Source organism: Meleagris gallopavo, chromosome 3 (assembly GCF_000146605.3).
Source record: "Meleagris gallopavo isolate NT-WF06-2002-E0010 breed Aviagen turkey brand Nicholas breeding stock chromosome 3, Turkey_5.1, whole genome shotgun sequence".
Taxonomy (NCBI): Eukaryota; Metazoa; Chordata; class Aves; order Galliformes; family Phasianidae; genus Meleagris; species Meleagris gallopavo.
Window position 1 is genome coordinate 29041187 of NC_015013.2, and position 12005 is coordinate 29053191.

The window sequence follows — 12005 nt, forward strand, 5'->3', positions numbered from 1 at the left end:
TAAGACACAATGATCAGCAATAGAAAAATAAATCAGAACAAGCACTTGTATCTGAAATACTAACAGCAATACCTTCTACGGTATTCTGAGCAAGATGTGTGCACTGCAATAGTATTGCAAAATCACCTAGCAGCATTAGATCTGAATTTGCAGATTTGATTAGTGAAGCTTGTAAAACTACTGCAGAAAGATATCCTATAGAGTCCTTAGTCATGCTAGGGAAACAGTGCTTGCCTCTGAATGTTATAGCCTCCTGACATTTTAAATTTTTCATAGGAAATTGTAATGCTACAATAAAAGTAGGACATGACACATCCAACTTTATGACAAAGATCATCCCACTTAAGCTTCAAAATTAATGTGTCGTTTCAATGAAAAGAAAAACATGCATTTCCTTCCTGCCCCTGAAATGAAAGGACATGACTCATTACAGAGACAGAGATAACTCAATCTGCAAAATACACCTTAACTGAAACGTGTTATTGATGTTATAGATGGAGAATATGACAGGTTCGTTCCTCTTGAAACTGGAGAACTTGGTAGGAATTAGGACAAAAAAAAGTGGGGCTTGATTGTCTCTGTGCTTCTTACAACATGAGGTAATACAGTGTAAAAAGCTATTATTCCTCTTATAAATTTGTGACCAGAAACGTGTGAAGCAGATTGAGAATATAAGTAGTAAGAAATGCTAAATCCCTTCAAGAAAACTGAAGAAAATGAAAACTATCAAAACAAAAATATAAAAAACAGTTCAAGAAGCTTTACTATAAAGATAAAACAATACCAGAGATGCCTCTTTCTTTCTTCTTTCTGTATAAATCACAGAACATCACAGACAATCCCCTACTAACTCAATTAAACTTTGTAATCACCAGACATTGATTACCTTACTGTATACTCCATTTTCAAAAGTAGGAACAACACGTTACTCAGATATGGTCCTATTAATTAGCTCTCATCACAGCTTCTCTTTCTTAACTTTTTAAGGTGGGGAGGAAGACAATCACATTCATAAAATAGAACAGAATCACAAGGTTGGAAAGGATGTACAGGATCATCTAGTCCAACCGTCCTCCCATGACCATTACTACCACAAGCTACTAAACCATATCTCAAAGCTCCTCATCCAGACACCTCTTGAACACTGCCAGGAATGGTGACTCCACCACCTCTCTGGGCAGGCCATTCCAGTGCCTGACCACTCTCTCAGAGAAAAAGTACTTTCGTATGTCTAATATAAATCTCCGCTGGTACAACTTACAGCCATTTCCTCAATCCCGTTTGCTGCCTAGGAGAAGAGACCAAACGCCTCCTCATCACAGCCTCCCTTCAGGAAGTTGTAGAGTGCAATAAGGTCTCCTCTGAGCCTCCTCTTCTGCAGACTAAACAGTCTCAGCTCCCCCAGCTGCTGCTCATAAGACACATGTTCCAGACCCCTCACCAGTTTTGTTGCCCTTCTCTGGACACACTCCAGGGCCTCAACGTCTTTCTTGTAGCGAGGGGCCCAAAACTGAACACAATACTTGAGGTGCAGCCTCACCAGTGCTGAGTACAGGAGGATGATTACCTCCCTGCTCCTGCTGGCCACATTATTTCTATTGCAGGCCAGGATAGCATTAAATGTGAGAGAGAAACTTCAAAGGGAAGTCTGTCACACACAGCTTTCTTCTTCACTGTGTAAGCGCATTGCTTTGCCAGATGATGGAAAGAAAAGGAATGATAGTGTGAAATCTTCTGCTTTTACTATTTCACTTTGCACTTCTGCATAGGCTAGTGGAGCCTTACAGAGATTCATCCCTATTACCCTGTGGACAGAAGTGAAGAAACCTTTTTCAACTCCTTCAAGTACAGAATACATCAATAAATTAGTTGTGAACTACATCAATAGCAGAAATTATTACTGATCTGTTGCAACACACTTGCATATTAAACAAATCAAACATTTTCATTTCCAAATAAGAAACATTCCAACTATAAGCAGGTTTCAGTAAGTTTTTAATGTGCACTCTCAGCCTTTTTCCGGGTAATTCTACATTGCAGAACACATAAGATTTGCCAGCCTACTAATATGATTTGTGAAGTATGCAAATCCATTTAATGCTCCTGTCAAGAAATGATACTGATTAATCATATTTTGTTTGCTTGCCATAACTGCTACTTGGCAAAATAGACAAGTAATATTTGGTGCTGTATTAACATTTTGTCTAATATTATATTGGCAGTCTATAGCAGAGCAGATACTTAGAAGACAAAATAAAGGCTAGATTTTTACCCTGGAAAGGTAAACAATTTAATTTTCCTTTAGAGTCTTTGCTTTTACCATACTTAGAGGAGCCAAAATTACTTGCAAAACAATTTTCTGGTGCTCAGTTCTGATGAGCTCTTTTTATCTGTCCAAGAGCAGATGGCCCAAACAAATGACTGTGTTAGCTTCTTTTGCCAGGTGTAGGACCAGCAAACTTCAGAGCTCTTTATTAGCCTGATTTTCCTTGCATTCTCTTGTAGAGAGAATGTCAGTAGAGAGAGTCTACTGTCATTTCTATCCGACTTTGTGCCAGCAGAGAACTACCTAGTCTGGTTCAGCTGTTTTCAACAGCTGTCAAAACTAGCATGTAGCTCAGTAGAATTTCCAATGGTTCAGAAAGCACAAGCTACAGGACTTGTTGATCTTCCTTAGCAAGATATTTTTTCCTTCTTTTTTCCTGGACTAGATCTTCTTAGTCTCTTTAAACTACTGAAGCCAGTTCTTCTTATAAGTCAGTCATTCTCGATCATCTCTATGAAAAAAAATTCTCCCTCTCTTTCAAAAAACAGTTTTTCTGGGATATTTTTTCCACATAAGAAAGCCACAAAATCTTCATTTTACCAGGAAAGACATTTAATTGCTCCTATAAAGCAGGAGCATATTTCACTAAAGGGACTAATTCATATCCAACATTACACAGTTATATCACTGACAGACTGATAATCTTGTTCAAACTGTGGTGATAGTCAAAATATCTAGGATCATACAACAAGGCCAGGCAGAAAATTTAAAAAAAAAAAAAGGAGCCTGTCATCAAGTAATTACACCAAACCATTTATTCAGAAAATACAGGGGGAATAAAGCAGGTGAAAAATGGAGATTAAGCCAACAGCAGAACAGTTAAATGCTGAACATGCATTCAAATACACTTAAATGCAGGTATTTGTAGAGTCACTGATCGAATGTCTGTTTTGGTTTGCAATTTTGCTCTGGATTAATATTTAATAATAGATTAATATTTAAACCAAACACCTAGGGCAATAGGTAATATGACAAACAGAACCAGATCAACTTAGAAAAAAAAAAGTATAATAATACCAGGAACCTTTCTTAAATCTGTAGAAGAAATTCTGTTCCATGTTGTATATGTTATTGTTTGAACTGTAATAATAAATAATGTCATAAATAACTGCTTAGCACTTTTGTCTTGCTTGAGCAGGGTCAAAAGTTGATTTTAGCTTTGTGCACTGGCAATAGCTTTTACAAGAGTTCTTTTCTCCCTTAGTATATGACAAACTTAAGAACAGAAATTTCATATGGATGGGGCACGGTAATGTCTCACTAAATATCATTATTCTTTCATATTTTCTTGTCTTGTTCTCATCTCAGAGAAGTATTTCAGTTTACACAATATATATATATATATATATATATATACAAATTTCAAAACCACCTGCCAAGATTTCAGTTCAGTTTTACTCAGAATGAAACGCGATTTCCAGAGACACAAATCTCCACTTCTTTATCTGAATAATTTTACACTGTAGAGTAATAAACCTATTCTGTTTATTTAAAAAAATTATTTTCAGATAAACACTTTTAAAATATATAACATGAAATATTTTTCCTGATCTCACTGAGTTAGAGTTTTATTTTTCCTTACACAAAAAGCTGAAATCTCAAAAATAACCATGAACCAAAATAACAATCGGGAAATTATTCAGTATAATAAAAGTGCTTACCAGTGGTCACTCTAAAAATGTTTCATTTCAATTTCCAGATTTTTATTGTCTGTTCCAAAGTGAAGAGAGACGTTTAGTGGGAAAATGATTCAGAAATAGATCTAAATTTACCTAAATCATATTTTTTTCCCCCAAACAAAGGCACTATTTTGCATAATGAAACACCAGTTAAGTAAACAACTCCCAAGATTATTTGTTTTTAGACCTTTGAATAGTTTCTCATTTATCTATGTTCCAGTGCGTGGCCTTCATTTGTGAAAATGTAGGTTCTTTTTTATTATTATTTTCAAGAAGAATGTTAGATATTATTCTAGTTATATTACTTTATATAAGAATGCTACCTTCTTACATAAGTTTCAAACTGCAACAAAATAATTCTCTGCATACTATTAGAATTAAAATCTGTCTGAACTTTTTTAAGAGAAATGCAAGGAAATAATTAGGATGTTACTTCTAAAGAGATTTACACAGGCTGCTGTTCTGGAGGAGAAGGATCAAGTGATCAGAGGTCATGTGTATTTCAGGTAAAAAAGCTTATAAATATTTTATTAGATTTTCTAGAAGAGGCTGTTGACTTACATCTTGTTGTTGTTTTTCTTCATCATATACTCTTTCCCTGTATCTTGCAGTGAAGCTCCCAAAGTGTGAACCTTAGCCTTTCCCTGGGTGATACTCTCAATGTTCTCCAATGTAAGTGCTGTCCAGTGAAGCACTGCATTGGTAGAGCTATTCCATAACAATATCCAACACAGAAGGATTAATAAGCATCTTTTACTTTGGAAAAGAAGCTTAGCTCATATGGTCATATCGGATTGAACATGCTGTCAGATAGGTTTCTTCTAACTTTGAAGAAAATGGCAGCACAGAAAGAGCGTTTTGGCAGCAGTAGTACTGATTGTGAGTGTGGAGAGGGCTTTCCTTGTCTTTTTGGACAATACTTCCACTTGCACAAATGCTGCAGCCAGCAATGAAAGGTTATGCCTTGATCCCAGCGTAACTATCCACTGATTTCAAGGGGTAACCACTGCACAAACATCTGCCCATTAGAAATCAACTAAAGGATGTTTTAAAGAACTTTTCAGTGAAGCTAATTTTGCATTCTCTAAGTAATCCTTTAGATTCACAAACTTTTTCTCTTCACAGAAGTTTGTCACACTGAGAACTTTCACTGCATTTTCTTGTGTCGATGTTTATGAGGTCCTGCTCTGCCACCTAGACCTTTATTCACACAGATCTTCAATAGAAATAATTCACTCCAGGGCTACTATCTCCATCTCTAACAAGACTATGACTGACCAGGAATTTGAAAGGTTACCTGAGGCTGGGATATTCAAAACAGACTGCAGTATTTCTTTTAACTAGGCATTAGTATTTCTGTGGCAGTTGTATTAGGTATCTCTTCAGAGAAATTTCCATTCAATTGAAGATCTCAAAAACTTTTGGTAGTGTTACAAAAGGTACTTCAACATGATGTTTGTCTTTGTATTATTTTTTAAAGTAAAAATTAAGACAGAAAAAGTGCAAAGGAAAATTGTCATTTTAAAATGTATTCTTGTCCTACTAATCAGACAGTCTAACCTTTCAAACAGTCTAAATAGTTTGAATCTAGTTCTTCTGACCTAGTAAGTTATCCTTGCTTATTTACAAGAAAATCAACCAAAACAATCTTGTTAAATTAATACCTTAGCGATATTTGTATTCCCTGACTGTACTCCCAACTCTCTCTCAATGGTCTAGAAAATTAAAACCACCTGTCAAGTTGTACATTATAAAATTAATTAGATATCCGGAAGCTAAATACAGTGCATAGTAAAAAAAATCTATAATGCACATGAATATTTGTAAGTTCATGAGCATGTTAAGAATCCATTGAATGGAACGACGCTGACAATAATTATGAAATATATTAAGATTATTAGCTATTGTCCTGGATTATAATTTATATTTACTTATTTGACAAGTACAGACCACTTTATGTAACTATTTTATTTAGAAGGAGAGGGAAGTAGAAAGGGCAGAAAGGTAAGTATAGTTGTTGGTTTTGTTTTGTTTTTTTAATTCTGAGTCTTTAAATCTTCTTATACCAAGAATGTTCCATTTTCTGATTCTGAAATGGGAGATAAACATCCTAAAATTGATCTTTTAGTGCTATTTCAGTCTTTTTTTATGAGTATATAAGAATAAAAAGAAAAAAGAAAATTATGAAAGTTTCTTTAGTAATCTTATTTAGGAGTGGTTAATATAAAAAAAGATAAAGATTGGTTTGAACTTTCTCTTGGATACTTCATATTTAAATACTTACACATCTTGCTTTTAAAAATAAGAGACCTTCCTGTTGCTAACTCACATAAACTCCCACAACATTAGTATCTTCGTTACATATTTCTGTATTTTATTAGTCTCTATATTTTAGGGAGGATCAGCATGCCTCTCAGGAAATTATATCAAAATGTATAAAATCTGCAAGGAAACACGGAGATATAGTTCTCTTGAAGTTTTAAAATAATAGAGCCGTTTATACGTATCTCCCTACTGTGTTATTAAACAGTCCAGAACTCAGTGGATATTATCAGTTTGGTTCAGATTTTTACTTAATCTTTTTTTTTTTAATCTTATTTTGCACACAAGTTCCTTCCAGTGGATACTTCCTAAGAACATTCAGCTGAAGAGAAAATAAGGAAAAGTAAAATAATTTTTTAATAAAATAATTAGTTTTCTAACTGGTTAGAAATTGTAAAGAAATATTCGTATTTTACTGAAATAAATCTGACATTTTGATACACTAAAGGCAATAATTAGTCAATACTGTAGTCTGAATTGGTAAAACTCCACCTTAAACATTAATATCTAACATATGCCTACCAATCATGATTAGCTCTGCTTGTTACCTGTGGAAAATTAAAGGCCATTTATCACTGCTATTGGTTAGATGTTGACTTATGAAACTGAAAACCTTCTACACAATGCAGAATTTGTCATGATTCATTTGACACTAATAATATTACTGAAGGTTATGAGAGATCATGTATTGCAAAACTTTTTTTCCCCACTATTTCAGGATGAAGTGATATTTCCTGATCTTGGAATTTGTCTATAATTCTCATGAATATGGAATTAACCAGAACAGCTTCTTTCAGCTTTGGTTATTTTTTTTTTTCTCCTATTAACATATAAATAATATAAATCACGTAAATAGAAAAGAATCTGCCTTTGGCAGGAAAATACACAACATGATCTTATCATATCCTTTTACGTCCTTGGTTTTAGGAGCAAAGATTCATCAAATTCATATCAGATTTTCCAAAGCCAACTCTTTCCTTCTTCCTTTAGGCACAGTTATAAAGCCAGGTTTTCCTATTTCAGTGTCTAAAATTAAGATCCTATGCCTCACTGATAATGAGGCAAATAAATAAAATGCTTAAGTCAAAGTGCTTAATAATCAAAGAAATCCTCTCAAACTTTATGAAACACTGTGGTCTTCACGTGTTCTTCAAACAAAATAATTCAAGTAAAGATAGTGCCTCAACAGGTCAGCCATGAACTAGAATTGCAGCTTAGAACCACACCATATGTCAAATAATTGCTGTAACATTTATGTTGCAGCATTTTTGAGAGGTTATCTTTTGGAAGTCATGAGATTCATTGCCTCCTTTCCTGCACAGAAAAAGCAGAAGAAATATTCTACCTTCTAGAAATTCCTCTATAGTAAAATATGCAAATGAAGTTCTTCTCCAAAATGAGTGTGGGCATTCACAATCTCTATGAAAATACAAAGAGCTTTAGAAATATGAATAGAATATTGTACAATTTCACCTTTTTATTGCATGGTTACTTAAGAGGAAAATAAACTTTACATCAAGAAAATGCATTTTTGACAGACAGACCCTTAAGCTTCTCCAGAACCCATGAACTCATCTGTGTTTTATTTTTATTAGTTTACACAGTGGTGATGACCTACTTAAAACAATTGAGTGTTTCTGATCCTGAGGGGAAAGATGTGCCTCCAAGAAAGTTTTGAATTAAGAGATTGAAAGTCTCTTATATGGTTGACAGATAATTTTCAAAAGTATAGGAGATGATGGAAGAATTTTTTAAGTAAGAGTAAGAAAAGAAAAGTACACCTAAGGCCTGAGGAGTTGAACCCAAGTAAAAGAACAGGAGACAGAGGACAAGTTCAAGGTTCATATCCTGAAGCAACTCAAAAGCTCAGAAAACACAGCTCCAACAATTTCATATTGCCATATTTTTTTCACAGAGTACTGTTTTATTGTTACCTCAGTATGAGGTGGATTTTGAAGCCTCTGTTTTTCTTAAATACTCAATTTGAGCATGAAATTTGAACTACAGTCACATCCCAAAATCACATTCCAAAATTTAAAATTGTAAAATGAAGTCTTTTCAGACTTTGTTCCTTGCTGGTTAGAGATCTTAATATGCAAAGGTCCAGATTTCTACCTCTAATAGCTTCACAAAGGTGCCTTTCACACTTTTCAGATCCCAAGACCTCTTTGATGAGAAGGCCAATAAACAGTAAGCCACAGCTGGAGTGAAAACAAGGGATAAAGCCCCGAGGCTATGCTGCTAGCTAATTTACCCAAGACTCAGAAAGGAATAAACAGAAACTATAATACCTTTCCATCTCACCATGTAGTTTCTCACATAGCATATACCTTTTTCCACTTATCACCCCTCCTGATTGAAATTTACTATCCTACAAATAGCATGTAGGAGACTTTACCATGTGAAGAAGCCTAGTATCCCAATCATCACTTCAACATAACCTCTCAGGGCTGGAGAGTAAAGAATAGGAAATAGTCTTGAGGCACACACAGTTTTTTTCTATTAAGTTACAATCACAATAGAAAAACCACAGTCATAGGGCTCCCTGACAAAGAGCTCAAAGATCTTTCCATACAAAAGGGAATTAAATCCTCATAACTACCTCTTTTTGTCTTTTGTCTCACATAATGAATCTCTCAGTTGCAATCTATCTCCCATGATTTATCTTTCAAGGATAGCGTCTTATTTGCCTGAGGTAATCTAGGTATATTGTGAACATACAGGTTAAAATTGCTGTGCACAGCGCAGACCAGAATATTCAGAGCAGACTTAGAGAGGAAGAGTAGGTAATTTCCTAATGAAAATATCTGGAAAATGTTGTACTAGGTAAAGAAATGTATTCTGAAAGGTTTCTCTCTTCTCTGTAGAAAAGTCATTGCCCTGGAGTCTCAAATTCTGTGAACACCAGGAGTACACAGATTATTAGCCAAGGATGTATTATTGCTTTTTTCAATACTACACTGAAATTCTCCTGACATTAGGGAGAAAAATTGTTGATTACACCCATTTCTTTCAAAGCTGCAGATGAAAGGAATATTTGACAACTAAATAAACTGTAATGCCAAGAACAGGGTTTTCGTTTGTAGAGTGGTACATATATGTCTACAGTGGTAAGTAGAAGCGCCTAAGACTCCTACTAATGTATGCTTACAGTTTTTATCTTTTTATCCATCCTTTTCCAGGCTGGAGGCTTGTCTTACTCTTTAATTTTATGCAAAGACTTCATGAAGCATAACTTCATAGAACAAATGAATGACCACATCAATTGAAAAGGTAAGAGAATAACATATTCAAATGGATGAATATCACATGATTTGATAAAGACTTGAATTGTTTAAGTGTTGGGAACTGCTGCAGAGCTCAATTTACCTTTGCAGTTCTATCCCTCCACTCAACTTTGGAGAAGTCGTTCTGGTTATACACATGACAGCTTTCAACTCAACAGTTACGGAATGAAGAATAAGCCTTGCACATGCACATACCAAGAGCTAAAAATTTATTTTTATTTATTTTATTCTAAATTATCACTAACGCTAAGATATAAGATTATAAATGTACTGTCATGGTTTTATCAGTATTCCAAATCAAAACATCATGAGACAGATCGTGTGAAGCTTAAGCACAGTGCCAGGTGTACCTCCTGGATGCTTTGCTTCTAGCAGACTCAGCTAGTCTCATGTGAGTTCCAGCTCTTGGAGTTGTTATTTCTGATTCCGTGCAACAGAGAAGAGCTCTTGTCCTCCCAGGAGGTCAGCCATGAGGGCCTGTAAATAAGAACTAGGACTCTCTCTCTTCTCTTATTTCTTAGGTTCATTTTATTTATTATTTTTAATTATTCTGTATTATGTTATCTTCCTTCTGAAAAATTACAATATTTGGATAAATTGCCAATCTTAATCAACCTTTATAGTCATCAAGATCTACTCACTACAATTTCTCTATTTCTTCACAGTAACATCTTAGTAGAGGTCCAGTTCCTTAATGCCACGTCAATTCTAAAACTTTTTATTATGAAAATAGGATATTGTTTCTTACAAAGCCTTGACATAACAAGGTAGATCTGGCAGTCTCATTCATATATATGCTCTCAGCAAAGTTTTACTGACAATGTGAACAATCATTTTCTGCTTTTAGGCCTCAGTTCAAGAAACCACCACAGTCTACCTTACTTTTCATCTATATTCAGGAAACCATTTACTGTCTAAATTTGTGCATCTTAAAGGGCTCAGAGGAAATTTATTCTACTGAGAGACTTACATTCTCTTCCTACCAGGCATGATTTTCTCAATCAGAGTATCAATACTAAAAGTTATCTTCCTTGATACAAAGTCTCTCACAAGTCCTCAATAGCTTCATCTGAACTATACTGAGTACAGTTTTTAATAACTTCTCTACGTTAAAAAAATAAAATGCACTTATGTTGTCTGTCTGCATACTTGTACATTCTTTTTCTTTCCCTCATGTTTATACAGAGAGGAGACAGAACAACATTACCATGTGCTCATGTCTTTGCAGAAATAACTTATGCTAGGCCCTTTATCTCCCCCCTCCATATTTAGGGCAGCAGCTAGAAAAATGCAGAAAACCTCTGTACTTAGAATAACAAAGGATGTATTGATTACAATAAGGAAATTCAATTTACTTGCCAGGTGATGTTATGCAAACATATAGCAGGAAGAAAACTAAACCATCATTATAGCACATTATAGCAAAAGTACTCAGTAAACACAATACATAGTAAAAGAGACAGCGAGCTGACATTCCTGCTCATTCACAATCTGTGAAACTGCTGAAAACAGGTTCCATTATTAATGGTGCTCATAGAATTGTTGTTTAGTAACAATTTTAAGACAGCTTCACACTGACAGTCACCCTTGGAGTATTCTCAGTAACTGGTTTGACTATAAACTCTTGGATAGATCAAAAAAAAAAAAACAAAAAACTTCAGCACAGGGTTCATTTTAAGCACACTTTGCTTTAAGTGTTTGTGTTTTTTTGTGCAAATGCATTTTTCCTGGAGTAAAAGACTATTTTTTAACTTGTGATTTTTCAAGTGCTTCTAGGGAAGTCTTATCTTTATGAAATCTAACAAGTTTAAGTATTTTGGAAAGCATACGCGGTTTTTTAAAGTACCTATCCCCACGTAGCCCTGGCAGTGATTTAAACTAGCTATGCATTACTCTTAAAAAAAGAAAGGCTATTTATTAAAGTTTGCATAAGAGCTTTTTCATTAAAATTATATAGGTAGAAAGATGGAACATAAATTGAAAATAGAAGACTTTAAGCTGTATCACTAATCACCGACTACTGGAATGTTTTAGGAGCTCTTTATTGTAGATGCATATGTCTGTGAGTATGACAGGAGGCTATAGATGTTACTCTCATGAACTGCTTGCTTTTTAAGACCCAATTTCAACTGTTATCTTCTAACGCCATGTACCAAAAAAAGTCGCTCCATACTGTCCTAAACTGGCAAATCACAACTGGAGTTCATAACTATTTCACATAAAACACAGCCTTTTATCTTCAGGGTCAGGAAGACCAAACTGTTTTTATATTATTTTAAATAGAGAATCATAGAATTGCTGTGGTGGGAAAAGACCTTAAAGATCATTGAATCCAACCACAACTAACCATACTAGCTCTCCTGCCCTCCCCCTCCAAGTGACTTATTGCTC